Source organism: Lissotriton vulgaris, chromosome 1_1, assembly GCF_964263255.1.
Source record: "Lissotriton vulgaris chromosome 1_1, aLisVul1.2, whole genome shotgun sequence".
NCBI classification, from domain to species: domain Eukaryota; kingdom Metazoa; phylum Chordata; class Amphibia; order Caudata; family Salamandridae; genus Lissotriton; species Lissotriton vulgaris.
This window is the reverse complement of record NC_141685.1, coordinates 1,402,261,159-1,402,281,991: the sequence shown is the minus strand read 5'-3', so window position 1 is coordinate 1,402,281,991 and position 20,833 is coordinate 1,402,261,159. Positions and strand designations below refer to the sequence as shown.

The following is a 20,833-nucleotide window of genomic DNA, read 5'->3' as shown; positions in this document are numbered from 1 at the left end:
GGCCGGGACGTCTTTGCTCTTTTCAAACTCCTGTGCCAACACAGCCTGAGCGTCTTTTCCTCTATAGTAAGGCCCCTCAACTCTAGTTTCTGCTGCATAATTATGTAAGCCAGGACGTGACGTTGTATACCATTCCCCCGTTCGTGTTCCGGCCCTCTAAATACCCTGGCCACGTGCTGCGTGAGAATCTGAAGCTGCGCCGCCAAATAATACAGATCAAAATCGGGGACTGCCATCCCCCCTTCAAGCTTTGGTCTAAGCAAAGTATTCAATGCTACTCTGCGTCGTCCGTGACCCCAGAGGAAGTCCGTTATCAACATCCGTAGTTCTTTAAAAATCCTCTGAGGGATCCAGACGGGCAGTGTGCGGAAATAATAAAGCAACCTTGGGAGCGCCACCATTTTCAATAGTGCCACTCGGCCCAGCACTGACAAAGGGAGGGAGGCTCAAAATGATATACAGCCTCTCAATGCTCGTATACAACGCCCTATATTACCCTCCAACAGGTTCGTGACCTCACGGTAGATGCAGACTCCCAAATAAGTGAAGCAAGATGGCTCCCAGATCACACCCAAATCACGAGGGGGGCACTGTGCATCAGCCTTGAGCGGAAAGATACAAGTTTTCTTCCAGTTCACCGTAAGTCCCGACAACTGACCAAACCTGGATAACATATCCATCGCCCCCACTAGAGCCTGCTCCACATCTGCCAGGTACAGCAACAAATCGTCCGCATATAGAGATATGTATTGCGATTGCCCACCCTGTTCAATCCCCTGATACATGACTCCTGGCCTGGCTCGCGCCGCCAATGGTTCTACTGCTAGTGCAAACAGCAACGGGGACAGCGAACACCCCTGTCTCGTCCCTCTACAGACCGGATAATCCGAAGACACAAGTGCGCCCAGGCGCACCCTCGCTGTTGCCGATGAATACAACACTCTCGTCCATCTACCAAACTCCTCACCAATACCAAACTTCCCCAGTACTTCTTCTAAGTAGGCCCATTCCAGGCTATCGAAAGCTTTTTCAATATCCACGGACAAGACTGCCGGTTCTCCATCCGTGTCCGCGGCGCCATCCAATATCCTAATTAGTCGGCGTATGTTTAGCGTCGTGTTCCTAGTAGGGATGAACCCTGCTTGGTCCCCGTGCACCAACCTAGTCATGTGGGGAGCTAATCTGGTGGCTAGGATACGGCTTAATATCTTATAGTCCACAGTCAACATGGACAAAGGCCTATATGACGTTACATCGGATGCCTCTCTACCGGGTTTCAGCAACGGTACTACCAGTGCCTCCCTCATTGATCTGGGCAGGTGCCCCAGTCTTCTAGCCTCCTCATACACCACCAGTAGTCTGGGCGCCAAACTATCCACGTATTTCTGATAAAATTCGATCGGCAGGCCATCCACCCCAGGCGTTTTGTTCCTTGCCATGTGTTTAATGGCCACCCTAATCTCAGTTAGCGTTATAGGCCCTCCTAACTCTTTCGCATCATCGTCATCCAGCACTGGGAGCTGCATCGAATCCAAGTAAGCCCTGATTTCCGAGGCCTCCACCCCTAGGTGGCATTCGTACAACTTCGCATAATAAGACCGAAAACATTCCATCACCGCTGTCTGCGAATAAACCATCTCCCCTGACTCAGTTTTTATGCTCATTATTGGGCAGCCTCTAATTTCCGGATTAGCAATCCTGGCAAGTAGCGTGCCTACTTTATCCCTCTCGGCATGTGCTTTAATGGCATAGTGCCTATAATCATAACTCCGCAGCCGTTCCGTTTCAGTCGCCACTACCTCTTTGGCCTCTAATAACCGAGCTTGTAAGTCCGGTCGGTCCGGTCTACGCCGTTCCAAATCCCTCAACTCCTCCTCCGCTTTTGCAAGCGCATTCAAAACTGACGTTCGTGCGTTCGAGAACCTGCCCATGCATACTCCTCTCACCACCACTTTCATCGCATCCCATTCAGTAGATCTAGTATTAGCTGAACCCTCGTTTTCCACAAAGTAGTGGTCTATGCCCTGTTGAACCGCGTCACTAAACACCGAATCTTCTAAGGTGTCTGGCCGAAGCCGCCATGTTGGGACTGCTGATCTCGCACGTTGCCACTGTATTAATACCAACAAGGGATTATGATCCGAGATGGTCCTGGTCAGGTATTCTGTATGGGTGACCATGGCAGCCAGGGAACCACTGCACAGGACCGAATCGATCCGAACGTGTAACGCATGGAGGGCCGAGAAAAAGGAATAGTCCCTACTATCAGGATGTTGCTCCCTCCATACATCTAGCAATCCCCACCTCTCTTGCCAATCCTTCCTATGTGCGGCTAATCTACGTACTGGGGAGTCAGCCAGTGGTGGGTGTGACCTATCAAGTGCCACATTAGTGATCGAGTTAAAGTCCCCTCCTAGGATCATAGGGCCTGCCAGGAAGGAGGCCAGTGAGCTTGTGAGGCCATCAAAGAAGTGAGCCTGGTCAACATTTGGGGCGTATACACAGCACAAAACCACGTCTCTGCCATATAGCCTCCCCTCCACCACCACATATCTACCCTCAGGGTCCACCAGCTGGTTCACAACCTGGAACCGTATGCCCGCTCTTACCCATATCAGCACCCCTCTTGCGAACGCTGAGTAAGTGGTGCCAAAAACCTGACCTCGCCACCTCTTCTGTAGTGCAGTGCATTCTTGTTTAGTTAAGTGAGTTTCCTGTAACATTGCAATCTGGACACCCCGCCTCACCAGATAAGCATGCACTTTGTGGCGTTTGATCATTGTTTGTAGTCCTCGGACATTCCATGTTAGGCATTTCAAATTAGGTAACGTCCCCTTGGTAATCCTTACTGAACCAATTCAGGTGCAACCAGTTGCTGCCCACATCGTTGCTGTTGCTTCCCCCCAAAAGAACTGTAGAAAAAACTCCCCAAACCCCACTCCCCAGGACAGAGCCTAATAACCCAGTTTCAGCCCCGTTCCAAACCTGTAACACATCACACATCAGTCTAATCTGTGGTCGCCACCACAGAAGGCCTTAAGGGTCACAAGGGGGTGAGTTATCGCCGACCCAGGGCAGGCGGAGCCCTCACCCCGCGCTTCCCATCCCACACTGCTTATGCATCACCATACCTGCCAGCCCTTCTATCACTAGTAGAGTTTATCTCCGTAGGAAGCACGGTATCAACAGTCCCAAACAATAGACACTCATTGAAGAGTCCATCGGATGTCTGTGGGGTGACCGCAGGGCCCTTCGAGCTCTCCGCCTCCGATAGTTCTTCTCCAGTTCTGCCTCTGTCCTCACCAGAGTCCGATTCAACCAGGTCCCTCTCCTGTTGCGACTTCGTGATACTCGCTGTTGCAGCCAGCGCCCCCTTCTTATCCACAGCCATTTGGCCTCCCCGCTCCGCTCTCTTGAGCTTGTTTCGCGAACGGATTCGTTGTGATTTTCGGATCTGGAGCGGTTTAGGCCTCTCCCGCTGATTTTTACCAGTTCGGTCCGTGCCAGCGCGATACAACTCAAGCCACGACCACGCTTCATCAGGGGTCTGGAAAAATTGGGTGTTCCCATCCAGGATAACACGTAACTTAGCCGGGAAGAGCAAGGAATATTGAATGCCTTCCTCCCTCAGCTCCTTTTTCACTGCCAGGAAGGACGCTCTGTTCTTTTGGACTTCCTGTGTGTAGTCCGGGAATATCGTAACTCGACTATTTTCCACCTGAAAAGGGCCCAATGTGCGAGCCCTCTGGATTAATAGGTCCCGATCTTTATAGTGCAGGAGTTTCACCACCATCGGCCTAGGTGGGCGGCCGAGCGTCGGCGGGCGAGCTGGCACCCTGTGTGCCCGTTCCAGGGAGAAGAAAGGAGACAGGCCCTCTGGCGCCACCACCGTCCTAAACCAGTTCTCCATATAGGCCACTGCGTCATCCCCTTCAATTTTCTCCGGAAGGCCTACAACCCTCACGTTGTTCCTTCGATTACGACTTTCCGCATCCTCTGCTCGTCTTTCTAGTGTGTCCAGGCGGCTGAGGATATCCGTTAGTTTATGTTCCGCGGTCACCACCGCCGGTTTCAGTTCTTGAAGCAATTGTTCATGGTCCTTTACTTTGTCCGATAGCTTGGCATGATCCGCTCTCAGGAGACCCAGCCTTGTGGCGACCTGCGCAATGTCCTGTTGCAAAGCCTCCTTAGTCGAAGTTATTGCATCCAAAATGTTGTCCAGCCGCTGGTACAGCCTCTGTTCCTGCTCCATCATCAACGGGGAAGCCCGGGCCTCACCATCCCGGGTCAGCGCAGTTGCGTCCTCCCGGCCCTGTTCCACAATGGCAGCTCCGCCTGCGGCCGCCATTTTAGGTGCTTCGGGCGTCGTCATACGGCCGCCAGAGGCCTTCTTCCTGATCTCGTAGTCCTCTTCTCGAGAGTTGTGCTCACTAGCAGCGGCAGTAGAGCAGACACCCCTTCCTCTCCGACAGTGCCAACAACCACAAATGCCGGGGCCGCCCGCTTCACAATCGCCAGGGTTGGGGGAGGAGGGGATGGTATATGCGGGTGTAGCGTAAACCGTGTCCCAGTCCAACGCTGGCCTCCGCACCCCCAAGTCCACCTCCCAGACCCGTTCAGGTGGGCCCTAGCTGCACCAGTCCCGCTGGAGGCGGCTCACACTGCAGGTCGATTCTGGTCCGCCTCGCCCCTTGCGCGGAGACCGCCGTCCCTCTATGCCGCCATTTTCCTCCTTCTCGGCACAGCACCTCCGGCTTCTTCTTTCGGGTCTCAACGATATATTCGGTCTCCCGAGAGCTCTCAGCTGCTCTCCGATGTTTCCTAAACACTTCACAGGAGGAATTCGCCGTTCAGGGAACACCAAGGGTGTAGTTTTCAGGAGAAATAGCGGGACCATGCGCGGAGCTGCAAGCTCACGCCGCCATCCCGATCGGCGTCCAAGCCACGCCCCCAGGTGGTGGTCTTCAACACTTTATCACAGATATTCTAATAGTCAATCCTGCATTCTCTGAAATTAGCTTTGTTGCCTACCTTAGAGGATCCAAAAACAAACCACTATATGAAAGCACAACAGTATTTAGGCTTAGTGCTGGTACCACATGACTCTGCTCAACAATGGTGGGCCATGAGCACCTCTGCCTAGAAGGGTGGTTGTAGGAAATGAATAGATGTGTGTTCCTTCAAAACCTGTCTATGAAGAAGTAAGGGGGCTCCTTCGAAATGACATACTTGTGATGGAGATATGTGGGAGTGGTGCAATGAATGTGCCTGTGGGAGAGCATGGTACCCTGGTTACTCTTCATCTTTAATATGCGTGTTAGCTGTCTCTAATGTATCAGTATCTTTTTTCTATCTGATAATCATTGCGTAGTTATTTTTTTCTCTTTGATACCTTTATTCTAAAATGCCAACAAAATGATCTAAAATAACTTGACGATGGGATAGGTAAAGAATAATATTCTATGGACACATATCGGTAATCATTCATTTTAATTTTTATCGCTGGAAACCTTTTGCACCATGGCTGTTAGCAGACAACCTGCTGAACAGCACATTGAGCCCATATCCACTGGAAAAAAATCTGCTTTCTTGCTAGGTAACTTTGTTTTTATCATATGGCCACGGTGTGGAGAAGATCCATTCTGTGTTGAGTGGAAGCTGTTGACCTTGGAAGGATTTCTAATTTGTTGTGAGACTGTTACCTGTTAGCTAGTGAGGACAAGTCTTGCTAGCTGATGACGACTAGTCCTGTGTGGAATCAGTTCTTGATAAGGAACTTTCTAACATCATTATCTGTAAGTTGATAAGGACTCTGGAGACATGCCCTGAAAATTTCAGCAACATCTGAGAGAAAGAAAACGTTTGTTATCCATTTTTAAAACGTTTATATGAGGTGTTCTATAAGTGGCCAGCTTCCAGGGTTTTATGTATTGGTAAATTTGCAGGTTAGATTCTCGTTAGATGTTTGAAGCTCTGTAGGACGTAGTGGTGATACCAGATGAAGTGAGTGGCTGAGAACTCCTGTGTAAGTGTGTCTGATGTCCGTGGAGCCCTGCTTAGGTACATGTTTAGATTGCCCACTCTCGACCAGCACCTGCCCTCCACCTCCACCAGCACCACTATGTCTGAACGATCTCCAGAATCCCAAATCAAGTGCACTGTCCATTGAGAACTGGATCAGCTTTATTGAAGTCATTTACTTCTCCATTGTTTTTCTTAGATCTTGTTGCGAATTGAATATGTAATAAAGGAAAAATTCAACTATGTTGTTTACTATCAATTTTTAGGATGATATTCTTGCCATTATTTAGTTCATTTGTGCTGGAAATACTTTTCAATAATTTTGATTTTTCACTCATTTTGAATGTGATGTTTTACCATTGAGTTTTATTTTTATTTTTGCTCTAACATTTGAAAATGTTAACAAGCATTCTTCATTTCTCTGGTAAATATCTTAATCATTATCCTTACCTTAACTTTGCTGTGTACATTTAGTGTTCTTTTTTGCTATAACATTTTTGTTATGTTGGTTTTTTTTAATCTCCGAGGCTGAGGCTCTATATGTGAGCAAAGGTTCCTCTCCCTGAAATCTGCAAAATCCATGTCCGTCATTGCCCAACTTGCCTGTTTATTACATTTATTCTATACTGGTATTGCATTTGCAGTTTCTTAGGTGATTTCTTATTATCATGTCGCATGCAAGACCTCCAGTCTGGACTGTACTCCATTGTCAATCAAGTTTGCCTTATGAACAACATTCCCAGTATCTCTTTACTGTCTGGCTGGCCCACTAACTTCTTTTTACATTGTGTACTATGTCTTGTTTTAGTGGGTACATGTTTAAGTGCAGGGTCTTAGGTGGCCTTTTAGGCAGTTAATTATTGGGTTTCCTTTTGTACTGTGACCAGACTCACAACTACTCTGAGCATCCATGAGATTTCACCCCTGTGCCTCCTCTGCCTTTTTTTACCTCTTCACCTCGCAGCCCTCCTACACTCTGACACGGGATGCTATTTTAGCTCATGCTGCCTCAGAGACATATGTGCCGTTGTAGGGTTCCCAGGGCATTTGTCACCAAAATCTGGCTTTCCCTGCAAACCTAGTCTCTCCACTGGACGATGGCCCACTGCCTGGTTCCTGCCTCTTCTCTGCAGCTCTGGAAGCGCCCATAGTGCCTCTGTCTGCAGCTTATGGGAATATCCTCCACATTGTAAGCTCTCAATGCACGTTCTTTGGTTGCAATATCACCAGAAAGCCCTTGCCAACTCTTTTCGTCTAGTCCCATGAATCCTTCAGTGCACCGTTGGTTTGGCCCTTTTTGTTGCATCACTTCAAATCATATAGACGCTTCAAATTAAGCTTTGAGGAGGAGTCCTGCACTCAAGATCAATACCTTTGCAAGGCAGACCCTAATATTTTCAGTCAGCATAGTAGGCCTTTTATAATTCAGCATTGGGTTGACCTACCACGCAGTCATATTATGCTGACTAAAAACTGTCATTTTTATGTCACCCTTTCTTTCAGCCATTCAGAGCACAGCATGCCTCTAGTTCTAAATTCATTGGGGAGCCAGGTGATGTTTAATATATTGTTTGTTATGTTTCTATACGTTGTGGGGTAGGTATCTACCACCAAAGGACAAGCTCTAAACCAGCATTACTGATTGACTTACTTCTCAAATTGCTTGTATTGCTTCTAACCCAAGCACCTGTGGAACTGTAAATACATGAAACCCTCTACATATCTAAATTCTCTACTCTCAGGGCCCAATCTGAATCAATTTATGGGTGCATCATCTCGTATTCTCCGCTGACTTGTTCCAGCATGAAGCAATCTCTTTTTCCTTCAAGATATGTTGGGCTGCCCATCAGGACACTGAGGTGCGTCAGCCCCGATTTGATCCCTTGGGTGTACCCAGTGGCAGCTGACATATACAGGGAGAGGGCGGGCACGCGCGCAAATTATAAAATAAAAAAGCACACAAATATATTTAAAAAATCATTCATTACCTACACGAACACAACGTCCTCCGGTCCTGACCTCTTCTTTGGAACTGGCACCAGAAACAACCATTTTACTTTTTAGGTCTCGCCTGTCGATGCGCATGCGCATCGAGCAAGGCGAGAGTATTGGGACTTATCCGCTCTTTATCCACACTGCAAGGAATCGTGGCGATTCCTTGCAGTGCCCGTGACTTTTAAGCTCAATGCGCATGCGCATTGAGCTTAAAAGCGCGTGCACGTCCGTCTTTGTTTACCCGCTCCGCCCCCTCCCCTTCCCGCCGTGTCGCATTTCTCCTCCCCCCTCCCCTCCGTCCGTCTTGTTCTTTTGCTCAATAGTTCTACCCCTCTCTCTTCCTGTGCCTAAATTATTTACAAAGACTCACATTCCTCCTACTACAAGCCTTTGAACCCGCCATCTCCCTGAGGTGAGTTTCGGAGACGTTTCGCAACGATTTTAAAATTAAAAGAACCCCGAAAACTGTAATTACGATTCTTACTCACCCCAACAGCTTACAGCACTATCACCAGCGCCGTACCCGCTCCGCCCCTCCCCTTCCCGCCGTGTCGTATTACTCCTCCCCCTCCCCTCTCCTCCGTCCGTCTTGTTCTTTTGCTCAATAGTTCTACCCCTCTCTCTTCCTGTGCCTAAATTATTTACAAAGACTCACATTCCTCCTACTACAAGCCTTTGAACCCGCCATCTCCCTGAGGTGAGTTTCGGAGACGTTTCGCAACGATTTTAAAATTAAAAGAACCCCGAAAACTGTAATTACGAGTCTTACTCACCCCAACAGCTTACAGCACTATCACCAGCGCCGCCATAAGCAGCACGGCACATTACGTAGGAATAAAAAAAAAACCACCAGGCGTCCTCGCGAGAACCCCGTGTCACGCGGGTAAACGGGGCGGTAGCAAGGTATCTCCATGGAAGTGTTATCGTATGTTGTTATGATGGAGCCGTTCCTCCGATTTTTCTTTCTTTGCTGAGATTAGTCCTGCAGGAATCTTCTTCTAGATTTTAAGTGTACATGATCATATTGTGAAAAGTCTAATGGCACGCTTTACGCTGAGACTTAGGGTACTATTTGTACCTAGATGTTCGAGCGTTTAACATTTCACTTTTGTCCCGTCCTCTACAGATCGCTGGTGCTAGCGTCTTATAGCTTGGCCCGCTTAAACTGCGCAGCCAGGCTGTTAGCCACCACCCTATCCCCCCTTTTTTTTTTTGCCATGTCAACCTAACTCTAATGGCCGCTGTTTATTGATGGTGGAGCGAGTTGATTTGATTGACGCGTGGGCTAGATGAGCGGCGAATGCAGTATGCTTCAACCAATGACTGCTTAGCAGGGGTGGGTTCGGCTGCGAGCCTTCTGGGTGAAGACACCTTGACCCGCAGAGCAGAGGACGCTGGGATTTGTAGTAGATTTTTGGTAACACTAGCCTTTGTTCACTTGTCTGGCTCAGCTGTCACTTGTATTATAGCCTTCAAGTTTAAGATGCACTTCTCATTGTACAGCTGTTTTAGGTTAGAAGTGTGCGAGGCCCGGTGCTACAGCGCGATATATATCAGGGTCCCAGCATAGCCCATAGCTTCTGCAAGCTGTTAATGGGCTCCTTTCGGTGAAGATGCTTTGGACCTGAAAGCAGCAATAGAAGTGGGAGGCTCGGGCGGAGCTGCTCTCCTCTGCCCTCGCCATCAAAGGGCACAGCAGTCACCCGAAAGCAGAAGCAGAAGGCTTGGACGGAGCTGTTATCTGTAGCAACTGCCATTGATGATCAGAGCAGTCACCCAAAGCGCCGTGTCCAGAGCAGGTAAGGAACCCATGGGTTCGGGGAGCCATCCTGAGTGTTTGTCTGTACCTAACCCTTGCCTCTTACAGCTAAACACAATATGCTAATGACCATTCCACGGTATGATCACAGGAGACTTAACTTTTAGAGGTACTCTCACACTATATAAATAAAAATCAGTTGCAAGTCAAAAAGGGGGCACACTATTCTAGTATCATAAAGTGCTAGAGGGCACTATATATGTTTACCAAAAGGGAGAGAGAGAAAATCCCCATCAGTATACCCTCCTGAAGATGGAACATGAGCTACATTTAAACAAATTTGTTACCTTGTGTCAAACCAACTTATGTAAAGGGGAAAAATAATATATGCCATGCAAGGAGGCCTTATATCTTTCTAGCCATAGTTGATTATTGCATGTTTGCTTCTACAGCCCCTCACCCTCACACACACCCTCACCCTCACACCGTCTCACCCTCAGACCATCTCACCCTCACTCACCCTCACACCCTCTCACACCCTCACCCCATCACCCTCACACCTCCTCACCCTCACACCTCCTCAATCCCACACACCCTCACCCACACTCACACACCCTCACTCATCCTCACCCCCTCATCCTCACACACCCTCACACCCCCTCACAACCCTCTCACCCTCACTCAGCCTCACACCCCCTCACCCTCACACACCCTCACCCACCCTCACCCTCGCACCGCTCACCATCACCCCCTCTCCCTCACACACCCTTACCCTCATCCCCTCACCCTCACACACACTCAGTCACCCTCTCACCCTCACCCTCACACCCCCTAACACTCACCCTCACCACCTCACACACCCTCACTCACCCTCACACACCCTCAAACACCCTCACTCACCCTCACCGTCACACACCCTCACCCTCACTCACCCTCACACCCTCACACACCCACTCACCCTCACACCACTCAGTGCTACAACACATATTGTGTTGCAATAGGTGTCACATTTGCGAAAGATAAAACTATTGGCATTGTAAATAACAAAGCTATTAATTTCGCAATTTTCAAAACAAGCACATAAATGAAAAATGTGTCCTTTACAATACCAATAGCTCAAACTTTCCTAATGCAAAACCTATTGCATTGCTGTGCTTCTCTCCCCTGCTGCACTCTCCTGCTCTCTAGAGATGTGGCCTAACGACCAGAGCTGCCATCTATGTCACGTAAATACAAAACATGTTGCATTCCAAATGCTATAGGTGTCACATTCGCGAAAGTTATAACTATTGGCGTTGTAAATGACAAAGCTATCAATTTAGCTATTTTAAAAACCAACAAATAAATAAAATATTTGTCATTTGCAAGACCAATAGCTCCAACTTTTCTAATGCGAGACCTATTGCATTTCTAATGCACACAGTGCAATAGGTCTCGGAGCATTTGAGTTAGAGCTTTTAGAAATGTTTATGGCTTTTTTTTTTTAATTCTTTAGCATTGGCTACAGGAAACAAAAATGCTAAAGATTTACAAAAAAACCCATAAACAATTCTAAAAGCACTAACTCTAATGCTGCGAGACCTATTGCATTTCCAATGCTTGTTAACTCTGGAGCTTGGGTGGGGGGTGGAGGTCAAGTAGGGCGACGCTCCTCCACTTCAACAGAGAACCCACCCCTGGGTGTACTGAGAGTAAGTAAATCAGTTAGAGTTTGATAGATGGGTTACTCTCTCAAAACATGGCATATATCCTGTCCGCCTTAATAAACAGGTGCCTTTGTCTATAGTGCACTTGTCATACGACGGAAGGGATATCTGTCACCTGTCCGCCAAACTCCAAATCAGCCCTAACTCTATATTTATTTGCCTTCCCCTACTGGCCTGCGGTTGGTATCTGTCTTCAAAGAAAAGTTCATTGTGAATAGTGGTTTGGGCATAATTTACTGAAATGTGTAAGTATTTTGTAAATACATGTGTAGACCAAAGTCCCTCTGAAAACCTACACATATCTGGAATTGTCGAAATCCACCATTGGGTTTCCCTGCTCTGCTGCTCAGTTTTCGATGATTAACGTGTTTGAGCAAAAACTATTAGTAAATGCTTCTTCACAGTGATCTCCAAGCGCGCTGCACTGGCTAAGGTGGTAATTCGGTACTCAATATCCAGGGGTGACTTTGAGTAGTTCTTAAGTGGCGCTAGAAAAGGGTCTGACCTACTGTTTACCCTATTTTGTGTAAGAAAGGGGCTATATATATATATATTTTATCCCGCTGGGCCATCGTTCTTGTGCCGTCAGAACTATGACACGTTGAACCTTACAGAAAGTGATTCGATGTTGTTGCCAATGAAAACTGCACGTGATGACAGTGTAGAAAAAAATAATAATAAGTCCACATTGTCGTAAAAATGCATGCACATATTATGGACACCGCGCTGAAAGAGGGTTTATTCTAGACGGAGGTGCGTACTCGTTAAATGAAACAGTTAAGCCGGAGATCGTTGTCTCTCTGTTCTTGTTGATCTTGGAATCGGTTCAAATCCGCGGAGCTGGAGAGTACAACTGGTAGGACCTGAAAGGCGGTGTTTATCGCGCGCCTGCCTGTCGTCGGAAGAGTCGGTGTGCGTGACCACCGGGGCCGGGCGCCAGCTCAGCGAGCGCCGCAGCTGCGCCCCTGGCAGCGCCTGCAGGTCTGCGGGCAGGGCTCCACCGCCCGACGCCGCGCGCAGTCACCTCAGCTCGGCAGGCTGCTCGGTGAGTGCCATGGTTCTTGTTGTTTCCGTTTGCATGAGCCTCGTTCTGCCTTCTGTCGATGTCGTGTTTTTTTTTTATTTCTAGACTGCGCCACGGAGCCCTGCCGCGGCCTGCACCGAAATGCTCTAGTCCCAGCCAGGAGGAAAACTGTTTCCTTATTGGGTCCCGCTGGCCTCTGCCAGGAAACGACACTTGTTCACGTGTTTGATGTGGTTAATTAGGTGTTAGTTGTGCCCTGTGGCAATTGGCAGCTACGAAACGTGAGGAATGCTGATGTTTTTGGTTGTGTAAAGCGATTGTTCTTTTTACGAAAAGATACACAGCTTGTCTGCGTCAGTCGTGTTTGAAGAGCGAAGCGAAGGCTGTTTGGGAAATTATAACTGGGGTGGGGCATATTTACCACTTATGGGGTAGGGTCATCTTTTTAAAGTGCTTCGCCCGTCCTTTTAGTGTTACTGCAGAACTGAAAGCATAAACAAGGTATGCGTGAATGCCTTGTAGGCAGCAACTGCCAGGTTTTCAGGCGTTCATAGCCAAGTGTCTTATTTGTGCTTCTTACGAGAGCGAAATTTAGTTTTATTGGAACTAATTCCGTTCATATTTGAAATCTCAGAAGTAGAACCAGTGCAGATGTTTTTCATAAGGATGCCAAAATGTTAGGACCACAAACTATTTCAGTGTCATACTCGCACAGCAAGGGATTCAGTGATTTCCACTGCATCACATGCTCTTTGCCCCACCTCTTTGACCTCAAATGAAATGCCATGAAGTGACAAAAATGCAGGCATGCAGCGTATGTGCTTTACTGGTTATTACGGAGTGTATTGCTAGCTTGTTATCAGTGAATTGCAATCCCACCCGTCGCACATTCTGTCCCAGTTAGTTTTCAGTTACCTGTTGCTACTTGTACAATTTGCAAAACTTTCTCCTGTAGAGAATCTTTATTGACAGTTAAGAAGGGACGTTTCCCATCATAGCAGCGTTACTGTTTGAAGATCCTGTTTATGTGTTGATGAGCCACAGGTCAGTGTGAAATTGACACGGAAATAGCATGCACACTGTAATATTGTGTAAACAGCGCTTTAATGATACAGGGCATTGCTTACAGTTCCTACAATCTGGTTAAATTACCTTCAACAGGGCTTTAAATGGGCAGGGTCCTGCCGGTGCTCAACACCGGCAGTTCTAAAAAGCAGGTGCTGAGAAGGTCCTTATCAGATTCTCCATTTCTGCCCTCACCCTCAGGGTCTATGTTATGTCTATGTAGGGGTATTCCTAAAGCGCAGCTGCTACTGCAAGGAGTGTCCTGGCTCTGGGTGCCGTAAAGTGACAGTAGGGGTAGGATGTGTAGGGAAGTGGGTTTCTGTTCCATTACCCCCCCCCCACACTTTTTGCCTGATAACTGATGCACTTTTCCTTGGTGTGCCCTGGGCCCCTGCTAATCAGGAACCTATGGCCTGTGTTCCTTCCCTAAAAACGGTACTAAAGCCTAAACCCAAATGGCATCTCTGGCCTCAGGTAAGCCCCTGGTGAATGGTACCCCAGGTACCCAGGGCACTGTGACCAGAAAAACCCCCTAAGGGCTGCAGCACTTATTGTGCCACCCTTAGGGGCCCTGTACCCTGACACACATACGCTGCCTTGGCAGGCTGAGTGTCTTGGTACAGCACTAAACAGAGAGTCGACATGGCACACATCCCTGTGTACCATGCCCACAAACACACTGCCCTGGCATACATCAGTCACCCCTCTAGCTGGGTGCACTATGCCAGTGGTGTGGGCACAGGTGCATGAGCCCTGTGCCCCTACAGTACCCAGGGCCATTCCCGGGCACTGTAAGTGCAGTGATGCCATTAAGAGCATATGGTGCTGGGAGGTTGTCAGTACAACAACACCCTTGACCAACACCAACGACACCCTCGACCAACACTGACAACACCCTCAGCACTGCCGAACACCTACACTTCCAGATCCACACCGACCCCAACACCACCCTCAGAGGAACCCTCATCTACAGACCCCCCGGACCCCGACCACAGTTCAGCGACTCCATCGCTGACTTCATCAGCACTCACGCCCTCGCCTCCACGTACTACATCTTCCTCAGGGTCCTGAACTTTCACCTCGAGAACAACAACACTAACTCCACCACCCTGATCAACAACCTAGCCAACCTCGGACTCAGACAACTCGTCACAATACCCACCTACTCCGCCGGTCACACGCTTGACCCCCATCTTCTCCGCAAGCCCCCATGTTTCCTTCAACCATACCACCGAACTCCACTGGACCGACCATCGCTGCATCCACTTCCCCTTCAAGAAACCCACCACAACAGATGCCTCGCTGCTGCTGGAGCAAAGTCACCGAAGACCAGCTAACCACCACCCTCGCCCAGAGCCCACCCGCTGACCCCAACACCGCCGTCCGCAACCTCAGACAGTGGATCAACGACTGCACCAACACCCTCACCCGATCAAGAAACCCTCCAACAGTGACACCAACAAGAAAGCCAGCTGGTTCACTGAAGACCTCCGGGCCTCCAAGCAAACCTGCCGAAAGCTGGAGAAGATCTGACTCCGTGAACGAACACCAGACAGCTACGCAGCCCACAAGAACGCCACCCACAGACACCATCACCTCATCAGATCCGCCAAAAGGGCCTCCTTAAAAAACTACCTAAACAACAATGCGCACAACAGCAAAGAGCTCTTCAACATTGTGAAGGAATTCTCCAACCCTAGCTCCAACACCAACAACGTCCCACCCTCGCAAGACCTGTGCGAATTGCTGGCCACCTTCTTGCACCGCAAGATCGCAGACATCCACAACAGCTTCAACGCCACGACCGTCCCGACAACCACTGAGACCCCCCCCGACCACCATGCGCACCAACCGCCAGCTCTCCTGGACCAACATCGACGACGACACCATCAAGATCATGAACACCATCCACTACGGATCTCCGTCAGACCCATGTCCACACCACATCTTCAACAAAGCCAGCACATCCATCGCACCCCATCTCCGGAAAGTCATCAACACCTCCTTCGAGACAGCAACCTTCCCGGAGAGCTGGAAGCACGCCCAGATCAACGCCTTACTCAAGAAACCCAACGCAGACCCCAAGGACCTCAAGAACTTTTGGCCCATCTCCCTGCTCCCGTTCCCGGCAAAGGTCATCGAGAAGACTGTCAACGAACAACTGACCCGCTACCTCGATGAGAACAACATCCTGGACCCATCCAAGTCCGGTTTCTGCAGCAACCACAGCACTGAGACTGCCCTCATCGCCGCCACCGATGACATCAAGTCCCTATTGGACAACGGAGAAACGGCGGCCCTCATCCTCCTGGACCTCTCAGCCGCCTTCGACACAGTCTGCCACCACACACTACGAACATGCCTCCACAACACCGGGATCCAAGAGAAGGCCCTGAACTGGACCACCTCCTTCCTCACCGGCAGAACACAGAGCGTCCGCCTTCCCCCCTTCCGTTCCAAAGCCACCGAGATCATCTGAGGCGTACCCCAGGGCTCATCCCTAAGCCCAAAACCAACCTCCATAAAGGAATGAAGGCCGTCGCTGAATGGAAGAGAAACAGCCGATTGAAGCTGAACTCGGACAAGATGGAAGTCTTCATCCTCTGATCCACCCCTTCGGCCTGGGACGACTCCTGGTAGCCGACCGCACTGGGATCCGCTCCAACGCCCACCGACCACGCACGCAATCTAGGGGTCATCCTCAACTCCACCCTCTCCATGACTAAACAGGTCAACGCCGTCTCCTCCTCCTGCTTCAACACCCTCCTCGTGCTTCCCAGGATCTACAAGTGGATTCCCACTGAAACAAGAAGAACGGTCACCCAGGCCCTCGTCAGCAGCAGGTTGGTCTACGGAAACACCCTCTACGCAGGAGCCTGGCCAAACTCCTGAGACGACTCCAACGCATCCAGAACGCCTCTGCGTGCCTGATCCTCAACATCCCTCGCCGCAGCCACATCACACCCCACCTGAGAGACCTGCACTGGCTCCCAGTCAACAAGAGGATAACCTTCAAGCTCCTCACCCACGCACACAAGGCTCTCCACAACACCGGAACAACATACCTCAACAGACGACTCAGCTTCTACACCCCACCGCCAGCTCCGCTTCGCCGCCCTCGCCACAGTCCCCCGCTTCCGAAGAGCGATCTCCGGCGGCAGATCTTTCTCCCACCTCACCGCCAAGACCTGGAACACCCTCCCCATCCACCTACGGCAGACCCAAGAACTGCTGACCTTCAGAAAACTAAACTCCTCAAGACCTGGCTTTTCGAGCAGTAGCAGCATTCCCCACCCAAGCGCCTTGAGACCCTCACGGGTGAGTAGTGCGCTTTACAAATGATATGATTGATTGATTGATTACGAACTCCACAGCACCATAATGGCTACACTGAAGACTGAGAAGTTTGGCATCAAACTTCTCAGCACATTAAACCCACACTGATGCCAGTATGGGATTTAATGTAAAATGCACTACAGAGGGCATCTTTGAGATGCCCCCTGAAACCTTACCAACTACCAGTGTCCTGACTGAGAGGCTGCCTAGGCTGCCACACAGCAGACATGTTACTGGACTCCTGGATAGAGAGCATCAGCTCTCCTGGGCCAGCAACAATGCACATCCTGAGGCGAGGTGCTAGATCTCCTCCCCCAGTATGGGCAGGAGGAGCTTTAAAGGCATGCCGCCTTTGTGAGCTTCTCCAGGCCACTTGCTGTACTCAGCAACTGGCTCCCACCTGTTCTGACCCCTACTCTGGCGGGAAGACAGGCAGGGAAAACAAAGGAAGGGAAGGGGGTGTGCCAGCCTCTGCCAACCCCACCCCTCAGGTGGGAGAGGCGAGGTGAAGCACAACTCCGGGCTCCCGACATCTTGAGGTTGGGGAGCCCTGCCCAATCAGAGATAGGCTCCTGCCCCCTCCCACAGTAGAGGAGCAGAATAGGGGGTGTACTCACACCAGGACAGGGACCCATTGGTCCCTGCCCTTACCCTACCTGTAATGCCCCTAAATTTAGTATTTAGGGGCACCCTGAACCTTCCTTTAGCAGATCCCGATTTGAAATCAAGAAAGAAGAACAAGAAGAAGGACAAAGAAAAACCAAAGGAAATGATGGACGGAGCGTTGACAATACAAGCACTCACCCCCAGTCAACTGATCCGGGTTTAATCCATCACCGTTCTTTAGCCCACTCTGCCACCCCAGTTCAGAGGGAAGGCATGGCTTGGCAGTTCGGGCTGGACTGTTCCATGAGGCACAGGGTCAGACTGATTTGCAAATGGCCATGTCTGAACAGGGGTGGCAGAGTTGGCTAAAGAATGGTGATGGATTAAACCCAGATCAGTTGACTGGGGGTGAGTGCTTGTATTGTCAACGCTCCGTCCATCATTTCCTTTGGTTTTCCAAGAAGAAGGATGACCTGCCGTACAGCTGCTAACAAGAGGACAACACCAACTGACTTGGCCCCAGCCCTACCGGCCCGTGGATCCTTGAACCTGCTCCTGCTAAACCCTGGCGTCCCCTGCGGAAAGCAACCTTGAAAACCCCGGAGGATCTGCCTGCCTTGCTCAACTAAAAGACTGGGACTCACATGAGCAGTGGTTCTGCTCAAAAAGCAACGCCCCTGGTGCCAGCTAGGAACCACGAATCCAGCCCACTCTGCACCCGCCGAGCCCGGCCTATGCCTGAGTGGACAAGGATCCTGAGGACGTCCCCCTGGCAATTGTAACCTGAAATCCAGTGCCCAAGGTCCCTCCTCGATGACCCAGACAATGCCTGCAGCCTCACAACCAGGGACCCCTTCCAACCGCGACCAGCTGAGGGTAAGATTTCCCGACGTCAAAAGACACCCCTGCACCCGGCGCCCCACGGCCCCCTGTGCCCAACTTCTGGGTGCCTGCCTATCCTCCAAGATACCAACGTACCTCTCGAAGTGATGGTCGCACCTGAAGAATCTCCGTCCCCGAGCTGGCAGCCTTTGTTCAAATTCCAGCTTTTCCATTGAATAACATTGAGCGCCCGACGGCTCAAAGCACCCTGCACCCAGCCGCCCAAGTGCCCCTGGGAGTGCAACCTCTGTCCTAATCTACTTCCCCATTTGCCCTGAGCAAGTGGCCAGGAGCCCAGCAAGTGGCCAGGAGCTTGCCAGCAGCCACCAACCAAAGACCCCCAGCCTCCCATAGGATAACATTGGGCCTACTCTCTCTACATCCAGCTGCCCCTGTGCCGCTAAGGGTGTAACAACTGTACCTACCTGACCCTGGGAGACTCCTGAGTCTATGCCCAGAACCTTAACTCTGCCAGTCGAGCACTTTCCCAAAAGCCGATAACTCACTTTTCTTCCTAGGGGAACATTGACTGGTTTCACTTGGAAATTCTTTTTAAGTGTGGAGTTTTGAAACTTTAAAATATTCATCTAAAATCAGCCGAATAACTAATTCCGAATTACTCACCTGTTATCAGGAGAGACCCCAGTGCTGTATCTTTCAGCACAACAAGGCCTAGCACTGAACCTGAAAAGTAATTATAACCGTGATTTACTGTTAACTCAATTTTCCTCCATAGGAATCCATTGTCTGGTTTTCACCAGAAAATCTTCTAAGGGTCCAATTTCCAAACTTACAAATATTCCTTAAAAATCGCCTGTATGCCATAAATGCATTCTTTCAACTGTTTACAGGAGATGCACCAGGGCTGGATCCAGGATCAAACACCGAGTAAGGAAAAAGTAACATTAAGACTACTTACCTGCTAAGTGAATTTCCTCTCATAGGATAACATTGATGATTCTATGTGAAAAAGTCAACTTTTAAAATACAATAATATTACTTGAAAATCACAACTGTAACCAAAACACTTTTACTCAACTGTTTACCAGAGATGTCCCAGGACTGAATCTAGGATCCAGGCCTATGGTTAGAAAAGTAATCCTTAAAGTAATTATTTGCATTTAACTAGAAATTCCCATTGAGCTCAATGTAACATTGTGTTTGAAATTGTGTTGCCTATTGCAACAACCGTAACTATTGTATTCAAAGGTCTATTGCCTATTTGAAAAGTACTTCACTAAAGTAACTCATTCTGAGAAAGTATATTTTGATACCTTGTTGGTTCTAAAATAAAACAACTGTATATTTGTTTATACAAACAATTGTCCTAGAGTTCAGTTCTTGAGTGTGTGAGACCATTTTCTGACTGAGTGTGTACAACAAATGCTTTACACTGTTCTCTGATACTGCCTTACTGCTCGACCAAGCTACCACTTTAGAGAGTAAGGTTATATCTAACTTTAGCCTCTGCCAAACCTCTGGGGACTGTGGACTCTGTGCACCCTGTACCTTACTTTGGTCCAGTATATACAGAGCCACTTTCTCACAGGATGGAGTTATGGGCCGGAGAAAAGCCACTTTTTCAGCTTCTTCTGAAACACAGGCGTTGACTTAATGCTTCTAAGGGTCAAGAGAAGTTTGTTCCAAAGGGACGGGCCCAGAAAGGAGAGGGCGTTTCCCCCTGACCTAGCCTTTTTGATATGTGGGGTACTGGCTAGGAAAAGATTTGCGGAGCGAAGATTTCTCTGTGGGATATAGAACGAGATCCTGTGTTTTAGATAGCCATGGCCCATTCTGTATAAGGGTTTCTGGGTCACAAGTAGTGTCTTAAAGATAATTTTTTCCTCACTGGAAGCCAGTGAAGACTCCTCACAAGGCTTTATGCGTGAGCATCACGGGGGAGCTCGAAATTAGTTTGGGCCACTGCATTCTGGACCAGCTGAAGCCTGTCCATCAGATAGTTAGGCATGCTTAAGTACAGGCTGTTCCCATAGTCCAGACGAGATAAGATCAGGACTTGAATTGCTTGCTGTCTGACCGCCAAAGACAAAAGAACAAAAATGTCAGAAGTCGTTGCAGGAGGACAAAGCAGGTACCAAAGAAAAAACTCAGTCATTCTTGCATTACATTTAAGTTGGTTTATGGACAGCCACCCAAATACCGCTGAGAGGCAAGTACTAATTAACTTGCCTGGGCAGGGCTCGCTGTTCTTCCACGTGAACAGCAGCTGGGTGTCATCTGCATAGGACACGATTTTTGCCCGTAAGGATTCTACCAGAGTATCAAAGGCGTGAGGTAGATATTGACAAATTTAGGTCTCAGGGCAGAGCCCTGAGGGACACCCACATTCATCTTGTGGGAAGTGGCCGAGTAGGGATGGCATCATACCTCCTGTTCCCTGGTGAAAATAAAATCTCAACTCTGAAGCAATGGCACCCT

At 49.2% G+C, this 20,833-nt stretch overlaps 1 protein-coding gene across 3 annotated transcripts in view; it reads left to right on the top strand.

Moving 5' to 3' along the window:
- The window catches only part of ATXN7L1 (ataxin 7 like 1), a 423,903-nt gene that overhangs the window by 49,485 nt on the left and 353,585 nt on the right, over positions 1-20,833 (top strand). The window contains exon 1 of one of the 3 annotated variants that reach the window (XM_086967084.1): positions 12,318-12,526. The exons of the other annotated variants lie outside the window; for them this stretch is intronic. The gene's annotated coding sequence lies outside the window, so the exon portion shown is untranslated. Of the gene's footprint in view, positions 1-12,317; positions 12,527-20,833 lie in introns of those variants that run through there. 3 annotated transcript variants of the gene reach the window in all.